The sequence below is a fragment of the Mesoplodon bidens genome, assembly GCF_964165515.1.
Source record: "Mesoplodon bidens genome assembly, chromosome: 5".
NCBI classification, from domain to species: Eukaryota; Metazoa; Chordata; class Mammalia; order Artiodactyla; family Ziphiidae; genus Mesoplodon; species Mesoplodon bidens.
Genome location: NC_138161.1, coordinates 126,975,847 through 126,988,879, shown reverse-complemented (window position 1 = coordinate 126,988,879; position 13,033 = coordinate 126,975,847).

Below are 13,033 nucleotides of genomic sequence, written 5' to 3'. Positions count from 1 at the left end.
GCCTTTGAGAATTCTGCCCCTGTGAATCAGTAATAAAATGTCTGTCTTTCTTTTGTATGGAGTTTGCAGAGTGTTTTCCACAAGCGTTTTCTAATTCCATATTTACATTTGATCTGGGGATTGTCACAGCTGGTATTATTAGCCCCACTTAAAGATAAGGAAATAAAGTTCAGAGAGATTTAGGGACTTGCTCACCTAGAAAATGGTGGAGCTCAGATTTTGATGATCTTTTCACAAGTACAAACTCCTTCTCCACCCCTTCACAGAAACCGCCTAAAATTCACAGTTCTTCATGTTTGTAGAGCAAACGCATGGTGATTCTTCAGAACAAACTGATGACAACAGGCCTGAGTGGCAGTAGTGAAGGAGGAGAGCACCTCTGGGACCCGTGGGTCTAGGAGGAAGGAGCCGATGTCACAGATGACAGAGAGGTACATGATCACACAGTTGTTACGAAAAGAAGGCAGGGCCAGGAACACACCCCTACAGCAGGAGACAGCAACAGCAGTTAAGGAAGTACTCAGAGAAGATGAGAGAGCCAACTTCTAAAGAAGGGAGGTATGTCTGAAACACAACCTGAGTTGAGCACAAATTCATATGTGTTTCAAGAACAACTGGGCCTAAAACCTTCAGCGGCAGAGGCTGCAGCAGTCATAAGAACAGCAACAATGACCCCAGGCCACAGACAACTGACCCAGAGCTACTGCCGCTGTGGATTCCTTAGTCTGAGGTTTCTGCAGCCTGTGTTTACCAAGGTGCTTGAGAATCCCCATCCCAGCAAAACTCACTCTCTCAACCCACAGCCAGGCCTGAGAGCCCCAGGGCACAGACCCCAGTAGAGGTTCGGGCAGCCTCAGCCCCAGACTTGCCCTCTGATCTCTCTGTCAGGGACTTCATGTCACTGTCGGAAGGTTTTCCTGGCTTCACAGTCTACCCTTTACCCACAAACCCCTTTAGTGATGTTATATGAACCTCTCCTCTCCTCACCGAGCCCCCATGACCCTTCAGCCCTCAGGTGGAGCTGGCTGTCTTCATGGAACTATTCCAGCCCTGGGGCATTTCTGAATTGCTAGAGGAATCTGTCCACTGAAGCCACCTGCTGATCCCCTAGGGAAATCATAATAAAACTTTATGATGACTGTATATCAGTGAGCTTTATCCATATTGTTGCCTGAAGATGCCCTTTGTTTGTTTTCATTGCTGTGTAGAAGTCCGTGGTAAGACTCTGCCATATTTTTAGATCCATCTTCTGCTGGCAGATAATTGGGTAGTTTTCAATTTTGGCCCATTTTAATTTTGCTGTGTTAATGATTTTCTCTTGCATACCTAGGGGTGCAATTGCTGTATATTCAGCTTTGGAAGATAATGTCGTAGAGTTATCTACACAGAGTTAAGCAATTTCCTCACTCACAGACCATATATGAGCGTTCCGGTTGCTCAGGGTCCTCATCGCCATTTAGTATTGTGAGACTTCAACACTTTTGTCCATCTGTTGACTGTGTGGTTTTAATTTTCATTTCTCTCATGATTAAATGAGAGAGTACTTTTCATATGATTTTGGCCCTTAGGAGTTCCTCTAGTATGAGATGTGTGTTAAAGTATTTTGCCAGTTTTTCCAATTGATTGGAACGAGTTCTTTACATATTTTAGGTACTAGTCCTTTGCCAGTTACTATCTGTTACAAACATTTTCTTGCATTCTGTTGCTCAATTAACTTTTTAAAAAACATACTTATGATGACATTTTTACTCCTTAAGAAGTAAATGATTTGTTCTTTTATTTTAAGAGACTAGAATAACTGATAATTGGGAGGAAAGAGATTAGAGGAAATTGACATTCTGTACCATATTTTTCTGTGATGCTTGAATTTTTATATAGATCATGTATTGCTTCATTCAACAACTGTTTATTGAGCATGTGATATGTGCCATGAACTGCTCTAGGTCCTAGGGATCCATTACTGAACAAAAGAGACAGACACCTGGCCTAACAGAACTTACAAGGTGGGATTCAGTATTGCTTTTATTTTTTTAAAAAAGATATAAGGGCTTCCCTGGTGGCGCAGTGGTTGAGAGTCCACCTGCCGATGCAGGGGATACGGGTTCGTGCTCCGGTCCGGGAGGATCCCACATGCCGCGGAGCGGCTGGGCCCGTGAGCCGTGGCCGTTGAGCCTGCGCGTCCGGAGCCTGTGCTCCGCAACGGGAGAGGCTGCAGCGGTGCGAGGCCCGCGTACCACAAAAAAAAAAAAAAAAAAAAAAAAAAAAGATATAAAAGACTGATTTAGTTTCCATCAAATTTTCATTTTGAGCTTTACATACCTATATGTAAAAACAACATGGCACCGAACTCAGAGTAAATATTTAAAAAGATAAGCAAACCTTTCTGTCAAGGGTTGATTTGTCATTGTTTTCAGCAGTAAATTTTCCAGAAAGTATGCTGAAATGTCAGATCTCAGGCCTCTTTACCAGAGACAGTATATAAAGGCATTTATTTTAAAACACCTTATTGTCATGAGTCATCTTAAATCAAAGATGCAAGTTGAAACATGAGTCAGATTCTGGACTGAATTTATCATAGTCATCACATTAAAATTTTTATTTTGAGTCAGTAATATATACACATAGGAAAATAAAATCAATGAGTATACAAGGAATGGGAGCAAATATACCTCCATTCAAAACCCCGCCCCACCACTGCCATACTCCAGTCCTCTCCCCCCAGGTAGCCACAGTTACCAGTTTCTTTCTTTTTTTTTAATTGAAGTATAGTTAATTTATAATGTTGTGTTAATTTCTGGTGTACAGCAAAATGATTCAGTATATATATATATATATATATATATATATATATATATATATATATATTCTTTTTCAGATTCTTTTCCATTATAGGTTATTACAAGATATTGAATATAGTTCCGTGTGCTACACAGTAGGACCTTGTTGTTTATCTATTTTATATATAGTAGTGTGTATCTGTTAATCCCAAACTCCTAATTTATCCCTCCACCCCTTTCCCCTTTGGTAACCATAAGTTTGTTTCCTACATCCATCAATGAGTCTGTTTCTGTTTTGTAAATAAGTTCATTTGTATCACTTTTTTTAGATTCCACATATAAGTGATATCATACGATATTTGTCTTTCTCTGACTTACTTCACTTAGTATGATAATCTCCAGGTCCAGCCATGTTGCTGCAAATGGTATTATTTCATTCTTTTTTTGGCTGAGTAAAATATTCCATTGTATAAATATACCACATCTTCTTTATCCATTCATCTGTCCACAGACACTTAGGTTGCTTCCATGTCTTGGCTATTGTAAATAGTGCTGCTATGAACAATGGGGTGCATGTATCATTTTGAATTAGAGTTTTCTCTAACGCATGCTGAGGAGTGGGATTGCTGCATCATATGGTAGTTCTATTTTTAGGTTTTTTTGTTTTTGTTTTTGTTTTTGTTTTTGTTTTTGTGGTACGCAGGCCTCTCACTGTTGTGGCCTCTCCCGTTGCGGAGCACAGGCTCCAGACGCGCAGGCTCAGCAGCCATGGCTCACGGGCCCAGCCGCTCCGCGGCATGTGGGAACTTCCCGGACTGGGGCATGAACCTGTGTCCCCTGCATCAGCAGGCAGACTCTCAACCACTGCGCCACCAGGGAACCCCTATTTTTAGTTTTTGAAGGAACCTCCCTACTATTCTCCATAGTGGCTCCACCGATTTACATTCCCACCAACACTGTAGGAGGGTTCCCTTTTCTCCACACCCCATTTAGCAGTTTCTTATGTGTCCTTCAGGAGATGTTCAATAATGTGCAAACACATAGGAAATACATATGCATTCTGTTTTAACTATTTTGTGCCACTGGGTTAACAAGCAGAGGCTGCAGATTTCTGGGGTGGGGATGGGGACTGTGATCTGGATTGAAGACAAAGTGACAGCCTCTCCCAAGCTCAGAACTGGGCCAGGTGAAGCTGGAAGGGCAGGGTCTTGACAAAGCCTCTCAGCCCCAGGCTGGCTCTCCAGGCTGGTTTAAGCGACCTAAGGATTATTTGGACACTGCGTGGAGGTGGCAGTGACCTCTATAGGATCCCGGGTTGCACCTCTTCCATCTCAGCCCAAGCTTCAGAGGGCACATTTACGTAGAGGGCTTTCCTTCCCCTCCTCTATTCCTTAAAAGTGAAATGAATGCTGACATCACACCATTCCCTCTTCCTCCCAGGTGTCTAGGCAGTGCCCCCTCCTCACCTGGCACCATTACACCCTGTGAGGCCTGCTTCTGCACAGCTAGCCCCTTCCTTTGCCTGTCCTCCCCTCAGTTTAGCTTCCCAGGGTGTAACATTGGGTTGATTTCTTGTCCCCTTCTGTTAGCTCCCACCCTACCTGTGGCCTCTTATGCTTCAGGCTCCCTGCTAGGTCCAATAGCCAGTGCTCTGGGAAAGGTTCTTTAGATCCATAACATCAGTAGCCTTGAGGGATCAAGTTAATATATGTGATGTATATTCTATAAATATTCCCCCACTCTGTACTACAAAATTCTCTCCAGAACTGAGTTGACAGATTGAACAAATAAAAATACAGAATGCACAGTCGAATCTGAATTTCAGAGAAACAACAAATAACTTTTAGTACAGTATGTCTGGGGCAATCGTTAGTTTGTATTTAATCTGCCAACCCTATTCCAAAACCCAGTTGAGCAGCTAAATTAAACAATTCTTCTCATCTGCATGTCTTTGCCCTAAACACAAAGTTCTCATCCTCCCTTCAATGACTGTGGCCCACGCACAGCAAAACACCCACCAATTTTAAAACTGGGCATTTTGAGTAGTCTTGGGCCAGCACAGGAAGCATTTCAAAGTGGTTGCTAGGTGGCAGATCTCATCTCTGGAAAACATTTTTCAAATTCTGTCAGTACTGCTTGGTGGGAGTAGCTTGGTAATGAGTAGCTTAGTAATGAGCCCAAACGGGTATGGTTTATAGAGCTTTACTCTATTACCATTTTTCTTCCAATTTAAAATCTGTAGCAAAACTGAATTTAAATAACCCTTCTAAAAAGCTTTGTCTTTTAAACCAAATGCCAGAATGTCTAGGTAAACACAGAATTTAATAATCACGGGTTTAATGTATTTCAGCTGCTTGTCCCTGCTGAATTTTTGAGATAGGTAAGACTGGATTTCTTCCAAACAAATCTGGGCAGGAGAAAACTTGAAAATATCGGCCAGTTTTAAGTATCCCCACATGATTCCTGATACAGTTTTACCTGGAAAATGGAGGGCACACAGCAGAATTCTTTTTATCTTGACTTCTCTTGCAAACACCAAATACTTCATACAGAAGGAACAGTGTGGCCTATTCAGATAACTCTTTGTTCAAATTACTTAACAAACTTCATGAAACAAGAGTTATGATTCTACATACCGTTTTGATAATTCAGAGAAAGAGCAGGGTCCAGTAAAGGACAGATGAGAAGGGGCATAGACACTGGGAAATTATCACCAAGGGAAATTAGTGATGATATCACCCCTAATCCTGTTTCCCCAAAAAGGAACACAACTCTCCTTAGAGCACGTTCACCATATTTCACCATTAAGGTTGTATTAAGAGCAGACTTCTAATTATACAAAGCAGAATTAAACCATACCTGTATCTTTGTTCAATAAAGTATTCTCTTTTACTATCTTACCTGTCCCAGGCATTGAAGAATGGAAACAAAGCAAAGAATTACGGAAATTTAGAACTAAAAGGAACCTTTTTTCTTAAATGGTGCTCAGATTTTGTGAAGAAATAATTTAAATGTTTAAATTTGCCAATAAGTGATGTACAATTAGGTGGAACCATATGAAATTGCTGGTATTTGACTCTTTTTGACTTATAAAAATGGCAATTCCATTTGATTCTACCTAATGCTATGCAGACATTAGAAAAATATATGGTGGCTCTATAAGTACTGGTATAGAATGATATCCCACGTAAATGATAAGAACCCCATTATAGGATACTAGTGTGTGTATGGGTGTCTAGTGTATGTGGGGATATATATGCTGGTTTATGTCCCACCATAAATCTGGAAATTTATAAAATACACAAACTGTTAACAGTGAATGCCTCTAGAGGGCCAAGTGGGAAACTAGAGACAAGAGTAGGGGGTATTTTTTACTTTTGTACAACCCCAATTTTTACCACATAAATGTATTAAAAGTTTAAAAGAAAAAAATAAAATACCAGATTGGAATTAACATATATATACTAATATGTATAAAATGGATAACTAATAAGAACCTGCTGTATAAAAAAATAAATAAAATAAAATTCAAATAAATAAATAAATAAATAAATAAAATACCAAACCAGCAAGGAAACTACTGTTTAAAGAGGTGAAGGGTCTGTTCAAGCCATGCAGTGACCTCAGACTAGAACCCATTGAAGAAACTGGCTGCTCAGTTGCTTATGTCATCCCTACAATTCAAAGAACAACAGTGACCAGTAGCTTCTGGGGCCTGACCAGTTCAGGGAGTCACTACTCTCCACCTGACCTTGTGGTTTACCGGGAATCTTAATCACTCTAGTTCAATGGAGAGCTTCCCCCTCAAAACACAGTATCACTGGAGGGTCAATAGATCAGATGTCAATCATTCTCCCTGCAGCTGTGAATTAGCAGATTGGATGCTGCTGGAAAAAACTGGCAGCAAGAAAGAAGCCCTTCCTCTCGAACAGATCTTACCATTTCCTTAGGTCCTGTCAAGAAGAGTCCTCTGAGCCATTTTCAACAAGATCTAACCCTTTTCTCATTATGATCTTTTTTCTTTAGGCTAGAGTAGGAGACAGTAGCCTAAAGAACAACTTTCTTCTAATTATTTGCTGTTCAAGATAGGGGAAAAGTTAATTAGGAATTCATTGTTGTACAGTTATCTGTCAGATCTCCTCCACTCCCCGCCCCACTTCGGTGTCCCATTTTCTCCAGCCGTTGGACTGGCCTCATCCAAATTATTCTAATTGAACCAGTGTTTCTCAAGCTGTGCTGAGGAGGGGGAACAATTTCATTTTGCAGTTGAAGAAACTACGGTCTGCAAGATGAAGTGACTTGTCCTCATTCCCACAGTTGGAAAGTGGCAGACACAAACTGGAGACCCAGCTGCCTGACTTCCAGCCAAGTGTCCCTAGTCTTGAAATAAAGCCACTTATTTCTCCCTTTCCCTCCAGCAACTGTCCTATTTTTCTCCTCCCTTTTACTGTCAAAATTCCCACACTTGCAGTTAGGTGCCTGTACTAAGTTTTCATGCTGACTGCTTTCTCCAGAAGCCCTGCATGTTGGCTTTTATGCCCACCAAGGCAGGAGGGGCTGGTTGAAAGGGCACTAAATGAGCAACATGGCTAGCGTTAGATGCCATCTGGTCTTGGTCTTTACTGACAGACTGTTAGCAAGACGATGGCAGGGACAGTTAGCAAGACCATACCTACTTTTCTTTTTTTTTTTTTTTTTTTTTTGCGGTACGTGGGCCTCCCACTGTTGTGGCCTCTCCCGTTGCGGAGCACAGGCTCCGGACGCGCAGGCCCAGTGGCCATGGCTCACGGGCCCAGCCGCTCTGCGGCATGTGGGATCTTCCCGGACCGGGGCACGAACCCGTGTCCCCTGCATCGACAGGCGGACTCTCAACCACTGCGCCACCAGGGAAGCCCACCTACTTTTCTTTACTACTGTATCTACAGTGAGCCCAGAGCCTGGTACCAGCCAGGGGCCAAATAAATACTAGCTGACAAACAGGACTACTGATCTGACTTTCCTCTCAGAAACTCTTCCTTTCTAAGGCTTTAGCGTTTCTCTTCCTGATTGGATGACCTCCCTTGGTTTGCCTGCTCTTCCTCTGGATGTTATCATCGATTGATCAATCTGTTCATTACTGAAGAACTATAGGAGATAGAGAAAAAACTGACAATGGGGTGCTTACATTTTATTTGTGAAAAAGACGAATATAAATGAATAATGGAATCACAAATAATATCAATATAATGGTGTAATAGTTATGAGGCAGATTGGAGCAAGACTGCATGGGTACTTAACCTCTCTGCGTTTTAGTTTCCTCATCTATGAACTGGAGACAGTGGCAGCTTCTACCTCATAAGGCTGTTGTGATGGTTAAGTCATTTAACACACTTGAAGCAGTTCAGTGAGGGTCTGATGTATTGTAAGTGCTCAAAAAAGCGTTTTAAAAAACACAGGGTAATATATAAATCATTATTATAAGAGCTGTAAGAAAGTCTCTCTTTTTTTAAACATCTTTATTGGAGTATAATTGCTTTACAATGGTGTGTTAGTTTCTGCTTTATAACAAAGTGAATCAGTTATACATATACATATATTCCCATATCTCTTCCCTCTTGTGTCTCCCTCCCTACCACCATCCTTATCCCACCCCTCTAGGTGGTCACAAAGCACCGAGCTGATCTCCCTGTGCTATGTGGCTGCTTCCCACTAGCTATCTATTTTACATTTGGTAGTGTATATATGTCCATGCCACTCTCTCACTTCATCCCAGCTTACCCTTCCCCCTCCCCGTGTCCTCAAGTCCATTTTCTATGTCTGTGTCTTTATTCCTGTCCTGCCCCTAGGTTCATCAGAACCATTTACTTAGAAAGTCTTTTTTTAAGAACTTTTTTTCCCAGTGAGAACTAATCAGTTCTCAAAACCTCTTTTTCAAATATCCTTTCCAGGTTTTGTCTTTCTCATTTTGACTTATCACTTCATTGTACCAGGGATACTAAGCCTGTCCAGGATGTTTAAGATCTGAGAAAGGGAGAATTAAGGAGCCCCCACCTAACAGCCAGCACCAACCAACTGTCCGACAAGTGAGTGAGGCTCTGTGTGCCCTTCCCCACAGTTGGCGGCAGCAGCGTGCCAGAGCCCCGGGAGACCTGCCGGAGAAGCAGGAGGACACACCACACCAGCCCACAGAATGGTGAGGAACAGTAAATAATAAAATTGGCTATGTTAAGCCACTAAGTGGTAAGGTGGTTTGTTTCACAGCAAAGTATAACTGAAATACCACCTTTAATTTTGGTACCAGAGGTGGACATGCTAATGTTTTGAATATTACAAATCTCAGTATTAAGTATTTACACATAGCTATTTGCATTTTAAAAAACTCGGGACTTCCCTGGTGGCGCAGTGGTTAAGAATCCACCTACCAATGCAGGGGACACGGGTTTGATCCCTGGTCTGGGAACATCCCACATGCGGTGGAGCAGCTAAGCCCGTGCGCCACAACTACTGAGCCTGCTCTCTAGAGCCCACGAGCCACAACTACTGAGCCCGTGAGCCTAGAGCCCATGCTGCGCAACAAGAGAAGCCACCACAATGAGAAGCCCGCACACCACAGCGAAGAGTAGCCCCCGCTCTCCACAACTAGAGAAAAGCCTGCGTGCAAAAATGAAGACCCAACAGAGCCAATAAATAAATAAATAAATAAAATATTTAAAAAACCTCAAAGTAGGATATTCTGCATAATGTGTTTAAAAGTAGCTTTTCTCCCCCACTTATCCTATTTTGAATTTCTGTATGAGTAATTATATATCTACACTATTATTTTTGGTGGTTGCATTTTACATCATGATTTACTAGTGAGTCTTCTAGTCTTCTCTTTTTTTTTTTTTTTTTTTGCGGTAGGCAGGCCTTTCACTCTTGTGGCCTCTCACTGTTGTGGCCTCTCCCGCTGCGGAGCACAGGCTCCGGATGCTCAGGCTCATCGGCCATGGCTCATGGGCCCAGCTGCTCCGCAGCATGTGGGATCCTCCCAGACCCGGGCACGAACCCGTGTCCCCTGCATCGGCAGGCGGACTCTCAACCACTGCGCCACCAGGGAAGCCCTACTAGTGAGTCTTCTAATGATAAAGTCAGCTTCTAATCTTTTGCCACCATAAGAAATGCTTTGACGGACATCTTTGAACAATATACTTCTTTTTACACATCAAAGATTATTTCCTCAGGATTATTTCCTGTGTATGGAATTACTAGGTTGAAGATTTGCCTGTTTTCAAGGTTTTGATTAAGTATCATCTAATTGCTCTTCAGAAAGGTCATTTACATTGTTACCATGAATAAGTCAGAACCCTCTTTTGCCTGTACTTTTACCAACAGTGGGTTTTTTTTTTAAATCTTTGTTGATCTAATGGATGAAAAACTATGATCTCATTACTGTTTTAATTTTGTTATTACTACTGGGCCTGAGTGTGTTTTAACGTATAGAAGGCACTTGTGTCTTCTCTAAAATTTGTATTCTCACTGTGCTCATTTTTCCACTGTTATCTTTTCCTTATAGATCTGTGAGTGATATTGATATAATGCTTTGTCTGTTATGTATATATTTAAATATTTTTTCTGTAATTTCCTTCCAAGAGAAGATTTCCCTCAGATTTTATGGGTTTAGGTGGATTTTTTTAATGCACAAACAAATCTGTTTATTTTTATTTATTTATTTATTTTATCTCTGAGACTGGTGTTATCAGATTTATTGTTTTAAAAGATAGCAAAGTTTAAATATAATACTTTCAGAGAGTGTCAGATGTTATCCAAGGAAAATCCAGACCCCTCAGTTTATGTAACACACCACATTCTATTCTCCCCACATTTAGCCAAATCTATCTCCCACAACTTCTAAATGCCAATTCCCTGTTCTTGTGATTTTAGTTTCTGGTATGTGGAGCTCATGGGCTCTGGAGCCTGATAGATCTGAGTTAGGATTATGACTCAACCACTTTCCAGCAGTATGAGAAGAGCTTTTAGAGCCTTAGCTTCTTCATTATTTAAGTGGAGACAGGATTAATTTGAGATTAAATTAGTTCCTGAAATATAGTTGGCACTTAATAAATATTAGTTCCCAAGCCATGCCCCCATGTTTTTGCTCATACTGGGACATGTCTCTCAGATGCCCTTCTCTTCTTCTCCATCTCGTGATATTTTACCCATTATTCTGGTTCACTTCCACCCAGACTCCTTCACAGAGGCTTTCAGAGAACAGAGAGCTTATCATACACCTTACTCAGCTTAGGTGCCTTAATTTTTTATTTTAATGTTTCATATGTTGTTAATCAGCAAGTTATAAACTTTAGGAAGGCTTGGCCCAGTGCTTGGCACTTAAATGCACCCAATAAGTATTAGTGGTTAGGACTCCGTGCTTTCACTGCTGGGGCCTGGGTTTGATCCCTGGTCTGGGAACTAAGATCCTGCAAGCCTCGTGGTGTGGCCAAAAAAAAAGAATGCATGAGATTTAACTTCAATGTAATAACACTAGTTAGCAAATTGCACTTTAAAATTAGCCTAATTATTATTCCAGACACATAATTGGTGATAAGTGCAAATTTGTTTAGTAAATGTAGCAATAATTGGTATCTCAGCCTCTAAGACCCTGTATTATACCACTGAATATTTTAATAGTTCAGTGTATCACTGGGGGGAAATGGGTGAAGGTGGTCAAAAGGTGCAGACCTCCAGTTATAAGAAAAATAAATTCTGGGATGTAATGTACAGCATGGTGATTACAGTTAACAATACTGTATTGTATATTTGAAAGTTGCTAAGAGAGCAGATCATAAAAGTTCTCATCACAAGAAAAAAAACTTGTAACTATACAAGGTAATGGATATTAACTAAACTCATTGTGGTAATCATTTCACCATACAGTAAGTCCCCTACATACAAACCTTCAAGTTGTGAACTTTCAGATGTGAACATGCGTTCCGTCAATGTCAGGCATGAGTGAAATTGCAGCTTGCCCTCCATCTCCTATTGCTGACGATCCCTCAGCTCTACCATCTCCCACCTTGTCTCCCTCCTCCTGTCAATAACTCTTCTTGCCTGTTCACTTGATGCCAGCCCCTGGATGCCAGCTGTTGACTGTACTACTGTACTTTTCAAGGTACTGTACTGTAAGATTAAAAATGTTTTCTATATTTTTTGTTTGTTTTTTATGTGTTATTTGTCTGAAAAGTATTATAAACCTATTACAGTACAGTACTATATAGCTGATTGTGTTAGTTTGGGTACCTAGGCTAACTTTGTTGGACTTATGAACAAATTGGACTCATGAATGTGCTCTCGGAATGGAACTTGTTCATATGTATGGGACTTACTTGTATATACATATATCAAATCATGTTGTATACCTTAAACTACTACAATGTTATATGTCAATGATATCTCAGTAAAACTGGGAAGAAATTAAAATTTTTCATTAAAAATATATACCATCAGAATTTACCAGTGGAATGTATCATTCCTAATAGTTTAACATACTGTATTTCTCCAATTCTAAGAAGTACTTTGGTCTCACATTGTAACATCTCTGAAACCGGGATGAGTCTTACTATTAAGGAAACAGCCAATGGCCAGGTGGCAGTCCTGATATAGTTGGCATTGCCTTTGTATTTGTGAACATGGTTATAACTACTCGAATTTCATCATTTTATTGAGTTCTGTGCAATTTAATACTACATTTGTCAAAGCCATATGCTAAGAAATGCAGTTGAAGGCAGGAGAAATTGCCAGATGTGTCAGACTAGATGACAGAAATTCCAAAACAACAAGAGGCTAATATAATCAATTCATGTATCACACAGGTCAATAGTGAAGGCCTGGAAGTTGTTTGTCAGAAACTTCCTTCTGGCCATTAATAGAGAGGCTGCATAGGTTGTAGTGACATATAATTCAGTTGAACAAGAAAACTATGCTTTTAGTCAAATAGGATCACGCCAGCATCAAACTTGAAGAATGAGTGTCTGGCTAGGAAGCAAATCTCAGAGACAAGGCTAGGACATCCTTTTAAGAAATGCTATACTATCAGTGATATTGTGTGGAAAAACACACTTATTGATGCTCTGTGTGAAAAGGGATTCAGGAGAATTAGACTCTGTGTACAGAATTTGTAGAAATACTTTAATCAGTTTATTTTGCTTATATTTTCCTTTTCTAAATATGCACATTACTGAAAAATTTATATCTAAGTCTAAAAGCACTGTTTCAGTCAGTATTAAAAAGATCCTATGTGA